The sequence below is a fragment of the Aotus nancymaae genome, unplaced genomic scaffold (assembly GCF_030222135.1).
Source record: "Aotus nancymaae isolate 86718 unplaced genomic scaffold, 86718_ANA_hifiasm-v0.15.2.pri h1tg000007l, whole genome shotgun sequence".
In the NCBI taxonomy this organism is placed as follows: domain Eukaryota; kingdom Metazoa; phylum Chordata; class Mammalia; order Primates; family Aotidae; genus Aotus; species Aotus nancymaae.
Window position 1 is genome coordinate 47,574,191 of NW_026988418.1, and position 17,997 is coordinate 47,592,187.

A 17,997-nucleotide genomic window follows, 5' to 3' on the forward strand; every position below is an offset into this window, starting at 1 on the left:
AAGTGATGATGTTTTCTTTATAAGTATCAGGGCCACACACAAAAAGATTGTTCCCAATAACCGACTTCTGTTGAGGTTTCTGCTAGACAAGATAATACAGTTTCCGAGTGGCTATAGTTATTCTCTCATTTGCAAAAGAAGTTGCTAAATTTGGGGATAGATGTTGAATCCACAGTTGAGGATCAATGCAAATACTCATAACATGCTTTGAAGCTACTGATCGATTGGCTCAGTCAATAGCACTTGTTTTTTCCCGTATAGCCTGATATCCCTTATCTTTGCAAATGAGCCATGGTGTGCGCGCGAACGTGTGTGTGTATGTGTGTATATGTGTGTGTGTGTGTGTGTATGTTTTCAGTCCATTCTTACCTCCAAGGTTTCTTTCTTCCTTATGCATAGGAATTTTTCCGTTCATGATAAACAGATTTACACTGTGATGATCAGCGTCAGCCATCAAAATTTACTCTGTTATATCTTTTCACTCTCCTGTATCAGTTAGGAATTTCTATTGGCTGCTAATAACAGACTGAAAAAAATGTGTAATAAGCGTATAGTGTGGAGGTAGATGGCGCAGGTCTGGCAGTGCTGCACTGTCATCAGGAGCTCAAGTTCTTCTGTCTCTCTCTTTTAGTATACGGTTTCCATCCTCGAGCCAGCCTCATCTCTCAAATACGGCTACGATAACTCCAGTCATTAAACCCGCCTTACAGATAGGAAGAAAAAAAAAGGAGGAGGAGGAAGAGATAAAGATCGTATCTCAACTATTTTTCCCTCTTCAAAGAGCCTTCCTGGAGGTCCCACTCAACAACATCCACTTACATTTCATTGGCCTGAATTTAGCCTACGGGAACTATACGCAAGGGAAGCTAGGAGACGTAGTCTCTCTGCTGGGTGTGGCGTCATGATGCATAACTGTAGCTCACTGCTGAGGAAGCTGGGAGAATAAATACCACATAGAAGCAACAGGCATATGCCTTGCCCTATCTTTATTCTGCTTGCTCTGTTTCACCCCCAAGACTTATCTAAGTTGTGGCTTCTGATCTGTTTGGGTTTGAGTTTTTCCTTAAATCAGTGTTTTGCTTTTAATGTTTATTATTTATTTTCTGTATGGATTGACCACTTGCGGCATTGTTAGTGATGCTCCTCAATCAGACTGAGCAACTCCACCCAATGAGACTGTGCTCTTAACTTAAACAGAAGCCTAATGCCTCCAGGGTAGCCTGCTATTAATTTGCCAACACCATCACAGATACTAATGTAGAAAGAGGGGCTGAGTGCAGTGGCTAACGCCTGTGGTCCCAGTACTTTGGGAGGCTGAGGTGGGCAGATCACCTGAGGTTGGGAGTTCGAGACCAGCCTGACCAGCATGGAGGGACCCCGTCTCTACCAAAATACAAAGAATTGATTGGGCATGGTGGTGCATGCCTGTGGTCCCAGCTACTCAGGAGACTGAGGCAGGAGAATCGCTTGAACCCAGGAGGTGGCGTCTCGCTCTTGTTAAAGAGCGAGATTGTGCCATTGCACTCCACCCAGGGCAACAAGAGCGAGACTCCGTTTCAAAAAAAAAAAAAAAAAAGGAAAGAAAAAAATAGAAAAAAGAGGCAAACAATTTGTTAATTGAGCCTTTATTGTGCCTTTTTTGATCCTTCCAACCAACATCTCTATGAGGTGCCATTATTATTCCCCATCTTATGGGTAAGGAAACCAAAGATCAGAGAGGTTAAGTAAGTTGCCCAAGATTACACAGCTGACAGTGAAAGTTAAACTTCAGTATGTTTTATTCTAGTGTTTTCCCTATTATCTTGTATGTTTTAGTAAGTTTTAAGCCATCTCTGAAAAATGAGATTAGGTCCAATTTGGAGCCCACAAGATATGTATGGGCTATGCCCAGAACACCAGCCCTAGCCTGGTTGGAGTCACTGATTTCCAGGGCTACTCTTGGCCCTCTGCCAATCTGCAGGATGGAAGCAGGAGGGGGAGTAGATGGTTCTCTGGAGTCTGGTTCTCAACCTTGGTGCTGTTCAACTTCTTTCCCATTGTGGCGTATGTTCAAAGTGGTATTATTCAAATAGCATGGGGGGTAACAGATGCTGGCTGACCTGGGCTCCCTCCTGCCAGAGGCTGAAGGGTCCACATCTTGGCTGACTCCATGATCGTGTTCTTTTCCTATCCTCTCTTCCAGGAAAACTAATGTCTTTTTGTGCCCCAAGGTCTAATCCGGGATCCCACACTGCATTTTTCTGTCATATTTTCTGTCTCCTCCAATCTGTGACAGCCTCATCTTTCCTACTCCTTCATGACACTGATGCTTTTGAAGAGTACTGTTCGGGTATTTTTGTAGGATGTCTCTCAGATTGGGTTTGTCTGATGTTTTCTCATGATTAGATTGAGATCATATATTTTTGGCAGGAATGCCATGAAAGTGACGCACTCCTCTCAGCTCATGATGGCAGGGGTACATGGTGGCAATATGTCTTATTAGGGTGATGATGACCCTGAGCCGTTGGTTAAGGTGGTGTCTGCTGGCTTTCCCACTGTAAAGTCATGACCTTTTCCCTTTGCAATTAGTAAGTGTCTTAGGGGAGATACTCTGAGGCTATTCAAATATTCTCTCTGCCTTCAAACGCCTGCCCACTAAAATTAGCATCCATCTGTGGATCTTGCTTATGGTATTCTAAAGGTGATTTTACGTTTCTCATTCCTTATTTATTAATTGTAATTCTTTAGAAAGGAAGATTTAGTCTTTTCTCTCCTATTTTCTTCTATTATTTATTGATATAATTATTGATTCATAGATATTAATTTTATTCTATAAATTATAATCCAATACTATGGTTATTTATTTTGCTGCTTAAATTGTTCCAGTTCTGGCCACTGGAAGCTCTTTCAGGTGAGTTTTCATGCTCGTCTGAGATTCCATCATCCTTTTTGGGGTACTTCCTTGCTTTCTGGTACCACCACAGTCTCCAGGCTCATTTTGGATATTTCTTGTTTTAGTCCTTATTCAAAGGAGCCCTGGTTTCTTCTATGGGAAAATATATTTAGAAAGCAAGATTGGGGAACTATGTGGCATTATTTATCACTAAGAGATAATTTGGAATCAAAATATATTTGTGTTAGGATGAAAAGTGTGGAGATCAGTGAGGGTACCCGAGTGCTCAACATAACGTGGCTCAGAACTGGCAGAGAAAAAGCTTAAACCAGGGCAGATTCTGTACTCCTAACCTCTCCACTAGTGCAAATGCCTTATTTATTATAAATATGATAATTACTACTTGGCAGAAAATGTGCAGACGTGCTGGATAAATGTGATTTCTGGTTGATGGAGTGTCCGATAAAGTAGACTTGTCTATAACAAGAAACTTGGAATCCAATAAATATTTTTAGATAGATTTTGTTGAAAGAGTCGTCCTTATCCTCAGACATTTCTTGGTCTCTATGAAATTTCTGTAGCATTTGGTTGTACTTAGTTCCTTTATGGAACATGGTAGGACATATATAAAATAATAACAAATATAGAAAAATGAAATAAAACAAAAATAACTGCAGATTCACTTTCTGGATCCCCATGGCCTTTGGCTGGAAACTTGATGGTGGGGTTCACTCTCTCTTTGCGTCTTGCTTTAGTAAACCAAGGAACCAAGACTTAGGGACATGAGCAACTTGCATTTGGCCAGTGGTAGGCAGAGTGGAGCTGGAATCAAGGTTTCCTAGCTAGACTCCATCCTTTTTGACCCTCATGATCTGACCAAGTATATCTCAGGGCAGGACAACAGCATCCCCAGAGACTAAGCCCAGATGGGCAGGGCCGCAGGAGGATTCTCTGCACCTCGTAGCCCACGCCTGTGGGTCATCTGAGAGGCCCTGTCCACACTGCGGGAAAGCAGTCCTGGCAACTTCACCCCTTTTCTGCATTTAATTCTCAACACCAAAGCCAACTCCTGCTTCAGTTGCAGTCCAAGACAAACATGTCTGAAGAGGGGGAAATGGTGGCTTGATGGAATGAGATTGATTGTAAGGAGGAGACTGGTTTCTAGTCCTGGCTAGAGTACTAGAGTTTTGCACTTAACCAGTTGTTTACGCCAGGCAAGATCTTTCATCTCTCTGAGCTCTACTTTCCAGGCCTTAAAATGTTAGGGCTGGACTAGATGACCTCTAAGGCTCTATTCTGTTTTGAAATCCTTGGAAGCTTCAAATTCCTTTGCAGAATTTCCCTGAGAGGACATTGGACCAGCCAGGCTCATCCGTAGAGCTCTTGCGCCACCTAGTGGTGGACTGAGGAGCCTTTTTTCCCTTCTGCGCTCACCTGCCTCAACTGAAGCAAAAGAACAAAGCCATTTCAGCCCTCTGCAGGACTGTGGCAAACTGCCAGACCTGGGAGGAACACATGTTTAATTCATGTCCTAGAAAGATATGCTGTGTGAATACACTGCCACTCCTTATGGCAAAGGCCTTAGTGTGGTGGGCATGCAGTTACAAAGCCAGGTTCCTGATGTCAAGAACACCCAGTGAGGTGCCCTGATAAATGCCACCCAGAGTAGAAGTGTTTGGGTTACTCTCTGTGTGCTGATCTGTTACATGCTGATCCTTATCGCTCTCAGCTGCTCCCTGGTTAACAGTCATTAGGCATGCATGCAGCACTTTGTTCCCGGGCCTCAGCCTCTTGTCAGAACCCTCCTCCAGACATCTGAAGCAAAAAGAGGCAGGAGACCCCTTGGGTGTCCTGCTGATCTGGAGAAATCCTTCTTTGATGGAAGGTCTTTCTAAGTTCCTCCTGACACTCCCATCTAAATAAAAACCACTTCTGAAGCCCGCATGATCCTCAGAGTTGGAATCTTCTGAGCCGTGGTGCACTTACCCCACATATCCTGGCATTTGTTAAATGTTGCTGGTGATCCCGGAACTGCAGCTGACGACCTGATCGTGGACATCATGTCACGCCGCTCATGGTGACTGCTGTTAATCTGGATCTGGAAGTTCCATGTCATTTGCTTTTGGCTTCTGTGTCCTGGTGAGGCAAGTGCAGACAGCACTATTGGTGCCCATTGTACGGGCAAGAAAACCAAGGTTTGAAAACAGGTTAGGTGACTCCCCAGATGACCAAAGGGAGTGGTGGAGTTACAATAACATAAAGGAACTCTGACTCCTTTGTTCAATCACGCGGTGTTTGGGCATTTGTTTTTATGGTCTCAATGAGGGGCCTGTGGTTCGTGGTTCATTAATTTTCATCACAAACACTATTGAAAACCATTAATTGCCTGTGCTTTAAATAGCAGTGTGGAGTTTTTTCCCTTGCCTAGCAAGACAATGGGTATCAGCGGGTGGAAGGAGCACTGGGCTGGGGACCAAAAAGCCTGGGTTCTTGTTTGACAAGGTCACCACCAAACTAAGGGTCCTGGGAAGTCACACCGCTGAGGCCTCCCTCTCCTCATCTAGGAAGTGAAGGGAGCAGGAATAAGGTACCTTCCCTCGCAGAACTCCACGTGTGAAAGAAAGGGCATTTCTGATTTAGGGTGTGTTTCACTTTCTCTAACCTTGGATCTGTCTAAGTAAAATGATTAAGCAAGGCTATCTGTCTTTGCCAAAGTATGACTTACCCAGCCAGTCCAGATTGTTCAGGTGGGCTTATTGCTTTCGTGGTTTGTAACCTTTTGTTTTTCAGTGACCGGACTGTTTTTGGTATAGAATTTCCTTCCCAGGTGATAAATTCCTTTAGGGAAGTGATAGCAAATAGGTTTCATCTTGAGGGCCCTTCAAATCAGTGAGCAGTGGCTGTCGGGAGCTCTGTGTTAATGTCTCTGAGGCCATGCTCTAAGGCACCATGGGAGCATGATTGATTAGCCATGTCTACCGTGGGCAGGGGCTGGGGAATGCAGAGGGCAAGGGCTGTATCTGGATAGCACTGTGGGATTGGAGCAAGGGAAGCCATGCTGGGTGAAAAGGCACAGAGCTGCTTAGAAGCAGAGCAGGGATAGGAATCTACACCTCCTCCCTTCAAGTTCAGCTGCCTCCCACTCAAGTCTTCGTCTTTATTTGGCGTGATGGGCCATAAGGTGCTTAGAAGATGCTTTCCGATGATAAGGATGAAACGCATGGTCTGGCAGCAGCTTTCTGCCTGCTCTCTCAGCAATGCGTATATCCACACGTTTCTCCCTTTCTAAGACACAGAAAGGCTCAGCCTTTAACAAGAGATTGACCAGGAAACATCAGTAAACACACCAAATGCCTACATCCCTATTAAAACATACCTATCTCCTTCTGTTCAGTTCCAAGAGAGACTTCTAAGAGGTCTGCCTTGCACAACTGACAGGTGGGAGCAGGAGGAGAGGCGCATCCCAGGCTGCGGGTGGGAGGACGGAGGGAACGGGGAGGTCGGAACAATGGACCAGCCTCCTAGGCCTCACAGGGGGCATCTGAATGAACGATGATGGCTCTTGGCCTTCCAAATGTCAAAGGCACATTCCCAGAGAGGCTGGCCGTGGAGGGCCCCTGCCCAGATGGACTCACTGTACTGTGAAGGAACATACCGTGTTCCCTGACTGGCAGTGGCCGCCCAACCCATCAGCTTCCCCTGACTGCACACCAAGGGCTCTGACGTCTTTCTCATGGGGCACCCTGGGAATTCTGCCCCGAGCAGATGCTGGGCTTTGTGTTCCCACAGAGCAGGCTTGCCCGAGGTGGTCCATCCATCTTCCTCTCCTTCATCTGGCAGGCAGTGTGGCCTGCCCTGAGGGTCTGTGGGGAGCGCTCTCACCAGGCCTGGGAGGATGCTGCCAGTGAGGAGAGGGCCCTGCAGTCTGAATGCCTCTTTTGATTGCAATGAAATAAAATCTGCATCCATGCTGCCAAAATCCCAGGTAAAGGGGGTGCCGTTGACTTGCTGCTAGGGAGGAATTCCTTAAGCTCTGCAGGCTATAAACCCTCTACAGGGAAGGCCTGGGCCTGGCTCTTGATCATGATGGGATTTCTCCCCCAACACATGCAGCTCCCTTGCCTGGCAGGCAACTCAGGAGTGAGGAATGACCAGAGCCAAGTCTCAGAGCAGTGGAGAAGCGCGGGTTCACCTTCCAGTCCGTGCCTCAGGGCAAGGCCTTTCCATCCTCTCCATAGTGCCGCCTCTCAGCGGGAGACACACTTACTTCACACACAGGGAACACCCTGCTCCCACCAGGCTCTTGGAGCTAACGAGGTGTCACCCTTTACAGGTCCTGGTTCTGATGCACCAAGATGTCTGATAACAAAAAGAGCCCAGTAGTTACTCACACCCCAGAGTGCCTGGGCTTTCTTCTGGAATGTTGCTCCTTTCTTTGCTGCCATCACCACACATTCCTCTACTAAGGAAATCCCAAGAGGCAGGACATCTGCAGCACATGAGCTGTGTGTGTTTCCACACCACATCACCAAGAGGTTATAAACTGAACATGATTTGGGTCCTAAGAGACCTTAAGTCACTGTCAAATGGGAACTTGCTCTAAACCAGCTGAGACCAGGGATGAAGTTCCTGTCTCCAAGGACTCCATGAAGGACCCTGCAAGAGAAGAAAGCACGTTCCACTGTTCTGGCTGAGCTGAATCCCAGCTACTCAAGGTATCCTGGCCTTTGGGATTGGATAAGGTAATTTTTGTAAGGATTCCTGACCCAAGCTGTCATGTCAAGCTTCTTACCCGTGTGGCCATGTTTCATGTTCAGATCCATCATGCAGTTCTCTGCATTTTTTTGATAAGGCAGAGGCCGTTCCTGTGCAAAACTCCCTGCCATCCTCTGGAGAAACGTCCTCAGACAAAAACATGAAGGTTTATTCATTCAACAAACATTTATTCAGTGTCTACTATGTTCCCAGCACTGTGCCAGGCTCAGCGTCTCCAGTGGATCCTCAAGGGGCCTTCAGATATAAAAAGAAAAGTACGAAATGATGCAGGTGCTATGGTAGATTTAAGTATTAGTCTCCATGGGAGCACAGAATGGGAAGCAGTCATTTCCTAGATGGGCAGAGAATTGAACTGAGGGTGAAGGGCCAGGGAAGCCTCCCAACACCTAACATCTGGAGTTGGTTTGCGGGTAAAAGTTAACACGCAGCTCTTATGTGTACTCTTAGATCTGCGTGCCAGGCATCCTGTTTTCTGCCTGCCCATCTGTTTGACCAGCATCTGGTGGATGGGTCGAGTTATCCAAGCTCCCGGGAGACGGGTAGGACAAGAGATTGTCAGTATCTTACTTGTCCACAATGGGAGCTATATTTGTGCATGGGAGGGTATAAGTGCCTGGACAGAGGCCACTCCTTCTGGGGCACAACCCTGCCCAGGAAACCCCAAATAGAGGTTTGCTTCGATAAGCGCTGTGTTTGTCAAGGAAACACTCCAAGTTGGGGAGAAAAAAAAATAGAATAAAAGAAAAAGAAGAAACCATACATACATAGTCAAAGACCTGAATATCGCCTGGGAAATACAGCCTGGTTTGTCTAGTGAGACCACAGACGTGTGATTTTATGTGGGATGACTAAGGGAAAACACTTTTACTGCACATTCACAGGCCTGCCCCATCATGACAACTGTGGTTCTCCCTATGCCCAGTTCCATGATTCAGGTTTTATAGCTCTTAGTGATGGCATCCCTTCATGAACCTTTTCCAACAGAGTTACTGCCAGAGTTACCTTTTACATATCACATATATTAACATGGAAATGACACGGCACTGCTGCCTGTGATTCCTACAGCATAGATAATAATTGAAAGCCGAGGACCAAAGGCAGCTCGACTTGCCTTGCTGATTTCACTGCTCATGGTAGATATAGAGAAACAAAATTCCAACTTGAATTATGGCAACTGCTGGGCCATGCTAGAGGTCCTGGAACATGCTTTCTTTCCTTTCTGCTATTTGTTATTTTATACATTTTTACCTCTTGTTCAGTTTCTCTGATCTGTGAGGGCTTTGTGAAGCCACACATTTGCCTATTGCAAACTCTGAAAGTACTTGCAATATCCAAGTCTCACATTTTGGAGAAACTCCATGCCCTTTAGAAGTGCCTGTAAATCCATCTCCACTGGTGGCTCTCAGGTGCTTATGGTATAGCTCGATTCAAACTCTGTGTTTTATTCACCCTTGATCTGGATGTTAACAGAGTGTGTGAGTCCAGGAGCTTTGGCAGGGCAGTGCCAGCATGTTTAGTGCTTACTGACCCTCAGTTACTCTGGTCTTTGCCAGGCAGTAGCAGTAAAGAGGCAGCTGTTGGTCCGTGGAGCTGCCCCATCTCCATCTACCAGGTGCCATCCATGGGGCTGTGACGTGAGGGCAGGCTGCTGCAGCTCCACGATGGCAGCCAGGGAGGGCCAGGAGCAAATCTCACTTTTGCTTTTTCTTATTGAAAATCATGAGATAAGCTATGTGGTGCTGTTAAAAAATAATTTCCAAGACTTGACGTGGTGGCTCACACCTGTAATCCCGGCACTTTGAGAGGCCAAGGCGCGTGGATCACTTTAGGTCAGGAGTTCAAGACCAGCCTGTCCAACATAGTGAAACCCCCATCTCTACTAAAAATATATATTTAAAAAATTAGCTGTGTGTGGTGGTGGGCACCTGTAGTTCCAGATACTCGGGAGGCTGATGGTTGCAGTGAGCCGAGATTGCTCCACTGCACTTCAGCCTGGGTGACAGAGTGCAATTCCATCTCAAATAATAATAATAATAATAATAGCAATTTCCAAGTTTAAAAGCTGTAAACTATCCACTGTCACAGGTTTGTTTTAAGACGTGTTTTTTTGTCCTTGAGAAAGTGGCATTACCTAATAAGGAATCCTGGAGGGAGGGTGGAGAGGCAAAGTCAGGGAAGCACACAGCACGGGGAGCGCCTGCGTGTAGTCACTCCAGGCTATAACTTCCTGGCAAAGAAAACTGCTGAGCCATTTCAGATCCCCTCCAGCCCGATGCAGTGATTGCTTTCCACTTCAGGGCTGTAGGGCTCACTAGAGCACAGGTCAGTGCCTGGGTGAGTCAAGCCATCTTACCACTATGCTGGTGGCTCTGAAGCCCAAGGCTTTCCCAGATCTGCAAGAGCTTCTGTAACTGATGAACCGTTTTATGCTGTGCCGTTGTAAGGACTCACAATCTATACAGGAGGGACGCCATGTATTCACATATATTCGAGAACAATTTACTTGGTACCTCCCCTAGGCCAGACACTTGCCTTAGTCACCAAGGATCCAGTAGTGAACACAACACAGTTGCTATCATCATGGGGCTAATGTTCTAGTGCAGGGGTCTGTGACCCCCAGGCCACGGACCATCGCTGGTCATGGCCCATTAGGAACCAGGCCACGCAACAGGAGGTGAGTGGTGGGTGAGCCAGGAAAGCTTCATCTGTATTTACAGCTGCTCCTCATCACCTGTGTTACCCGCTGAGCTCCACCTCCTGTCAGATTGTCAGCAGGGTTAGACTCTCATAGGAGCACAAACCCTGTTGTGAACTGCACATGCGAGGGATCTAGGTGTGGCTCCTATGAGAATCTAATGCCTGATGATCTGATGCTGTCTCCTAACAACCCCAGATGGAACCATCTAGTTACAAGAAAACAAGCTCAGGGCTCCCACTTTTTCTACATTATGGTGAGTTGTATAATTATTACATTATATTTATAATGTAATAATAATAGAAATAAAGTGCACAATAAGTGTAATTTACTTGAATCATCCCAAAACTATCCCCTCCGCACCACAACTGGGTCCGTAGAAAAATTGTCTGCCACAAAACCAGTCAATGGTGCCAAAAAGATTGCTGACTGCTGTTTTAGGAGAAGGTGAGAGACAATAAACAAATAAACACAGTAATCTACAGCACAGCTTCCCATAGCGAGAGGCACCGAGAAACATGCAGAATGAGGTGGAAGGATGGCAGCTGCTCTGCGTCAGGCGGTCAGGGGCCGTCTCTGGAGAGCCAACCTTTAAGCAGCGGGTCCTGACTGTAGCGGGTGCAAGACTTGGGACTGCCTGGGGCAGAGCATCTCAGAGGGAGCCACTGGTCCAGTGCTGAGCAGAAGGAAGAATCTGGCAGGGAGCATTATGAACTCTAAAAAGCAGCTACTATCTATTAAATGCTTACTATGTATCAAGCACTTTGCACGGCTCTTATGCTCTATGCAAACATGGTCTCATTTAATTATTACAACAGTCCTGTGACCTAGATCCAACTGTTTCCATTTTATAGATGATGAAACAGAGGCTGAAAGATAACAAAGTCTGCCCCAGAGCAAGCTTGTCTAACCAGCAGCCCAGGACGGCTTTGAATGCAGCCCAACACAAATTCATAAACTTTAAGACATTATGAGGTATTTTTGTGATTTTTTTTTAGCTCATCAGCTATCATTAGTATGTTTTATGTGTGGCCCTAAATAATTCTTCTTCTTCCAAGGTGGGCTAGGGAAGCCAAAAGACCGGACACCCCTGTCACAGAGTTAGGAAATGGCAGAGCTGAGACAAGCCTGAATCTGTGTCTTAAACTCCCCGCTCCCAACCTCCTCCAAGGCCCACTGCTCCAGGCTGCGGAGTCGGAGAGCACTCACAGGCCTGCAGCACCTTGTGTGGAGGAAAGGACGCTTTTGAGACTGACTTTGCCTGGAAGAAGCTTTGCTCATCGTGAAAACCCACTTTCTTTTGTGACTGTTTTCTCTCTCTTGCTCGGAAACATTGTCCAGCCAAAGCTGCTTCTCTGGGTGGCTTCCTGAGTCTTCGTGGCTTCATTGTTTTATGTGGTGAATGCTGTTGCTACCGGGATGCCCACAAAGTCCACTTGGGTCTCCAGCTTTGTTTCGGGGCTTACTGGGGCTGCCAGAAAGTTGTGCAACTCTTTCAAGACCCTGGCACCTGGGACTCACACTTGTAAGGCTGCTTCATTCTTATGCCAGCTCTGAGACCAGAAAGGACTCTCCAAGGGTAGCCACCTGGCGCATGCCCATCCCAGAACCACATGGACACAGTGTGGTGCAGAAGAAAGAAAAGCAGTTTGGAATCAGTCAGTTTACATGTCTGCAGAGTCCAGTAAAAAACAAAACAAAAACAAGAAGACAGAGTAACCAAACTGCCCGATCCTGAGCAAGTCAGTCAGCAGTCCTCCAAGCCTCAGGCCCCTCATTGTAACAATAGGAACAGTCTTGCTAACCTCTGTCCACTGTTTTCAGCAGTGATGACACCCCGAAGAGAATATGCTTCTTGCAAAAGATCTCCTTCATCTCTCCCCAGAAGAGAGGAGGAAACAACATGAAATGCATGGTGCAAAGCCCAATGCCTGTCTGCTGGATGTGAAATGGCTGCATGCTATAAAATCACTCCGGGATTTACCCATGCTCTAACAGTGGTTGTGTGTGCTGTCTGTTCTCTGTCCTCAGCCAGCCTACCGGAGGCAAAGCACGGCGACTGGAGGGAGTCTCTGCAGGCAGAAGCAGCACTGAAGGCACGTGGAATAAAGATAAATGGGAAACATCTCAGTAAACACAGCACTATTCACAATAGCCGAGATGTGGAAGCAACCTGAGTGCCCATTGATGGATGAATGGATAAATAAGTTGTGATATATATACTACAATGTACCTACAATGGAATACTATTCAGCCTTTAAAAAGGAGATACTGCCATTTGCGACATGAATGAATCTGGAGTACTTTACGCTAAGAAGTAAGCCAGATACGGAAAGAAAAATACCGCACGATCTCACTTGTATGTGGAGTCTAACAAAAAGTCTAATACACAGAAACAGAGTAGAACAGTGGTTACCAAGGTGGGGTAGGGGGAAGAAATGGGGAGTTTGTCAAAAGGTACAAAGTTATGTGGGAAGGATAAATCTAAAAATCCAACATACGGTGGGAGGACTATAGTTAATAATACTGTGTTGTATGTTGAAAAGTTGCTAAGAGACTAGATTCTAGGTGCTCTTACTAAAAACGGGGTAACTAGAGAAGGTGGGGAAGGTGAGGAATATGTTAATTTGCATACCTGTCTGTAATAATCATTTCACTATGCACATGTATATCAAAACATCATGTCGTATACCTTAAAGATATACAGTAGAAAATAATAAAACAAACACACAAATTAAAAAATAAAAACAACTCAAGAAACAAATGTACACACAGGTGGCTGCGGATGTGATTACTGGTTAAGGCATGGATTCTGAGCCAATGCCTTTGAGTTCAGATCATGGCTCTGCCACTTTCTTACTGTATCATCTTTAGTGATAGCATCTTTTCTCATGGCTTAGGAATTTTTAACATCCTAAATTAGGGGGTTTTAGCTGGTAGATCCTTGGATATGTCTTGTGCCTCTTCTTCACTCTTTGTCAACGGGGGATAATAATACCACCTACCCCAGGGTTATTGTGAGATTTAATAATAAATAGGTACACACGGAGAAAGGGAGAGGGGGACAGCAGTTGGAACAGTCCCTGACAAATTAAGCAACATTAAAGTGTTCACTATTATTATAAGGGAAGGGCCAGGTGAACGCTGGTACTTGACACTTGTTTACTTTAAAAAGAGAAAAGAAACAAGACATACCCAACATCTATCAGCTTAAACCACCTAATTTAGGGTAAAAAAAATTCTAGGTGCTGAAAAGGTGCTGTCACTTAATTATTGAGGGAATGGCTTTTCTCTAGGAGAGGCAATCTGAAATGTGTCCTGGCAAACCAACTCCTCGGCTAAAGACACATGGTGGCTCTTGGTTGGACGTGGATTAAAGTGCAGCTCCTCAGCTCTCCAAGCTCAGAGAGGAGGAGGAATGTTAAGTGTAGGCTGCATTGTCATTAATTAATTTCTCAAGGGCTGCGGTAATCAGGAGGTTCATTAATGTGTTTTAGCCTGCCTTTCATTTAGAGAATGAGTAGGAAATGTAAATGCAGTGCACTCAGAAACCTTAAAAATCCTTCAGTGCTGTAGTGGGAGCGGAGAAACCATGGTATGTCTCTAAGGAAAAGAAAAAACCCACAAGGGCTTCTTTAATCACATGAAAGAGAAGCGATTCTAACTCAACAGCAGCAGAGGCTCCCTGTGGCGTTTCAAAATATTATCATTTGGACCTGGTTGTTCTTCTCCTCTTGTGCCACGTTTAAAGATGCCATGCTCCATCCATATTTATACTTCTCCCAGCAGGGAGCATAATTCTGAAGGGCAAATTCCAGGGGCCAGGGCTCAGCGGGGCCATTCCACAGGGGCCTGCCCAGAACTCCATGGGGTATCCATGAGCAAAGGCAACACAGAGGAAATCAGGTCTCCACGGCTCTCCCTAGTGAAGGCTCTGGGCTGGGACAGGTTGGGGGAGGGGCACAGAGGCTTCTCTAATTCTTCAAGGCCAACCTAGGGTTGTACCTGCTCCCCTTCATTCGGCTCTTGACCGCCCCTGAGGAGGTGCCTGAAACTGAGCTCATTCCTTCTCCTCTGTGAAGTCAGAATGTTTCAGAGGCCTCCTTTCATAGACGTGGACCAAGTCTTCCCTTGCAATTCCTGTTAAATGCATACATAAAGCACCTAGAACAGAGGCAGTGTTCTGTAATTCTCATTGTGATTGTTAGTGCTAGCTACTGGCAGACAGTGGGGCCACCCGGTTTGGGGGAACTTCTACCCCTCTAGTTTCCACAGGAGGCTTCCTGACAATGATCACTAAACAATTCGTCACACGACTGGCCATAGCATCTTGGGTTGTGACTCAAACCTCCCTCTTTCCTGTGTTCACATCTTCATCTTTGGTCCACATAGTTCTCACTTTTACTCTCCCTCCATGTGGGAGGGTGGGGCTGGGCCTGGGTCTACATACACCCTCTCGAGTAGGACATGCCTCTGGTGGGCGTGGACATGAGCCCACAGAAATCTGAGATTATTCTGACCGGAAAAGGGAAGCCACGTAATCTGTGACTCTCCCTCCTCCCCAGGGACACAACACTTCAGTCACTTAACACGTGTACTGCCCCATCTTACCCCGCCCCCACCTCTCCCAGGGGCCTTGCTTACACGACCCTCTCCTATCACCCCAACCGAACTTTCCTCTTCAGTTCAGTTCAACAAATGTCTATTGAACACCTACTATGTGCCAAGTCCTATGCCAGGTGCTGGGGATCCAAAATGATTAAGACGTGTCTTCATTCTTAAGGAGCAGACTAGGGAGTAAGTCACACCCCGAGGCATCATTCCAACAAATGGGAGGACAGAGGGCACTGGGACTCAACCGAGGCTTCCTGGAAAGGAGGGAGCCTGAGGTTGGCCTTAGCAGACATGTGGCAGGTTCCCCAGGACTGGAGAGTGGTGGGCATGGGACAGCGTGGCACATGCCTCCAAGGTGAGCACAGTGCTTGACACACAGTAGGTGGTCAGCACACGCACTGAGCTGATGGATGGAATAGGTAGCCAGCCGTCAGTGCTAGTAGTGTGCAAACGCTGGCCTGTGGGGGGAGATGGCACTGAAGAGGGGCTGAAGCCCGAACCCGAGGAGGGCCTTGAGTGCTGGGCCCTTATCTTACAAGACTTTACCCTACAAGAGTTTGAAGCAAAAGAGTGACATCGTCGGCTTCACACCTTCTTTGCTCATTATTCCGCTACCCTAAGGAAGCCTCCTAAGAACTCTGAAGAGTTGCACTCTAAGATCAGTCTCCTATACTGGAATTGCAGCAGCTACTCTCCAGCCACATTATAACCATGGTGCTCCTTCAGCCAACAAATGGGCTAACTAGATAGCTAATCTTGAGATACTTGGTCGACAGTTTATAGGGTGAAATGTTTAGTCTCTACCTTAGTTCCTAATCTGTAAACAGAGCTTTTAAATTCTATTGAAATGCTTTCTCCACAAACCTTTCCTACAAACAGTTTATTTCCACCTCCTGACCTTAACTGCTACAATGCACTCTTACCATCATGAACACACCTCTGCACATTCGAGTACCCAGTCCTGTTTGTACACTAATGGACCAATATTATTATATGATGTCCTGGATCAACTTCTGAAATGCAGTAAGCAATATGTTACAGCATAGGAAAGAATCGACTTCAGGCTTGGGCGCAAGGTAGGCCAAGGCTGACATTCAAAAGAGTGGTGTCTATTGTAATGTCTAGTTTTTTAAATTTTTAATTAATTAATTAATTTTTTTGAGACCGAGTCTCACTCTGTCACCCAGGCTGGAGTACAGTGGCGCAATCTTGGCTCATGGCAACCTCTGCCTCCCAGGTTCGAGTGATTCTCCTGCCTCAGCCTCCCAAGTAGCTGGGACTACAGGCACATGCCACCACACCCAGCTAATTTTTTTGTGTTTTCAGTAGAGACTAAAAATACAAAGAGAGATGGAGTTTCACCATGCTGGCCAGGCAGGTCTCAAACTCCTGACCTCGTGATCCACCCTCCTCGGCCTCCCAAAGTGCTGGGATTATAGGCATGAGCCACCGTGCTCAGCCTGTAATGTCTAGTTTTAAACCTGGATCATGCCTCACTCTTTAAGATTTCTGCTATGTTTTAACGACTTTTCTGAAGATTGAATAAAATAATGAGTAAAGTGCTTAAAGATGCCCTATCTATAGTAAGTTCTCAATAACATTGTCTATGTTCATTATGATTAACAGGATAGTTCTGCCAAAGATTCAGGTCATTTATGCCTCTGAGGATAGAGAGAAATTCATCTACTGTGAGAAATAAATTTGGCGGTTTTTAATGTTAATTACTTTGGTATTGTTCTTTCATGTTTTGTGTTTACATCTTGGCCTCCTGATTAGACTGTTAGGACTTTGAAGGCAGGGATCTTGTTAGATTTATACTTTTACATCCTTCTTTTTTTTTTTAATTTTATTTATTTATTTTATTTATTTATTTATTTTATTGCATTTTAGGTTTTGGGGTACATGTGAAAAACATGCAAGGTTGTTGCATAGGTGCATACGTGGCAGTGTGATTTGCTGCCTTCCTCCCCATCACCTATATCTGGCATTTCTCCCCATGCTATCCCTCCCCAACTCCCCACCCCCCCGCTGTCCCCCCTACTCCCCCGCAACAGACCCCAGTGTATAGTGCTCCCCTCCCTGTGTCCATGTGTTCTCATTGTTCAACACCTGCCTATGAGTGAGAACATGTGGTGTTTGATTTTGTGTTCTTGTGTCAGTTTGCTGAGAATGATGGTTTCCAGGTTCATCCATGTCCCTACAAAGGACGTGAACTCATCGTTTTTGATGGCTGCATAATATTCCATGGTGTATATGTGCCACATTTTTCCTGTCCAGTCTATCATCGGTGGGCATTTGGGTTGGTTCCAGGTCTTTGCTATTGTAAATTGTGCTGCAATGAACATTCGTGTGCATGTGTCCTTATAGTAGAACGATTTGTAATCCTTTGGATATATACCCAGTAATGGGATTGCTGGGTCAAATGGAATTTCTATTTCTAGGTCCTTGAGGAATCGCCACACTGTTTTCCACAATGGTTGAACTAATTTACACTCCCACCAACAGTGTAAAAGTGTTCCTATTTCTCCACATCCTCTCCAACATCTGTTTTCTCCAGATTTTTTAATGATCGCCATTCTAACTGGCGTGAGATGGTATCTCAATGTAGTTTTGATTTGCATTTCTCTAATAACCAGTGATGATGAGCATTTTTTCATATGTTTGTTGGCCTCATGTATGTCTTCTTTTGTAAAGTATCTGTTCATAGCCTTCGCCCATTTTTGAAGGGGCTTGTTTGTTTTTTTCTTGTAAATCTGTTTTAGCTCGTTGTAAATTCTGGATATCAGCCCTTTGTCAGATGGGTAGGCTGCAAAAATTTTTTCCCATTCTGTTGGTTGCCAATTCACTCTATTGACTGTTTCTTTCGCCGTCCAGCACTATTTCTAACATGTCATAGATAGTAAGTAGATCTAGATTGACTCAATGTTGGAAGGCTCTATAAGTGAGTATTAAAGTGTGAATCATCATAATACTCAGCAAGTGATAATCTGCCCCACAGTCCTTGTCTTTGCCACTACTTCCCACATCAGGAAAATGAGCA

General features: G+C 45.6%; 1 long non-coding RNA gene across 1 annotated transcript in view; it reads right to left on the minus strand.

Annotated features, from left to right (window-relative positions):
• Positions 1 to 17,997, minus strand: part of LOC105710465 (uncharacterized) — a 36,980-nt gene that overhangs the window by 11,020 nt on the left and 7,963 nt on the right. Inside the window, exon 3 of the long non-coding RNA XR_001105796.2 lies at positions 4,859 to 5,008. This is a non-coding gene — a long non-coding RNA (uncharacterized LOC105710465). The remainder of the gene's footprint in view (positions 1 to 4,858; positions 5,009 to 17,997) is intronic.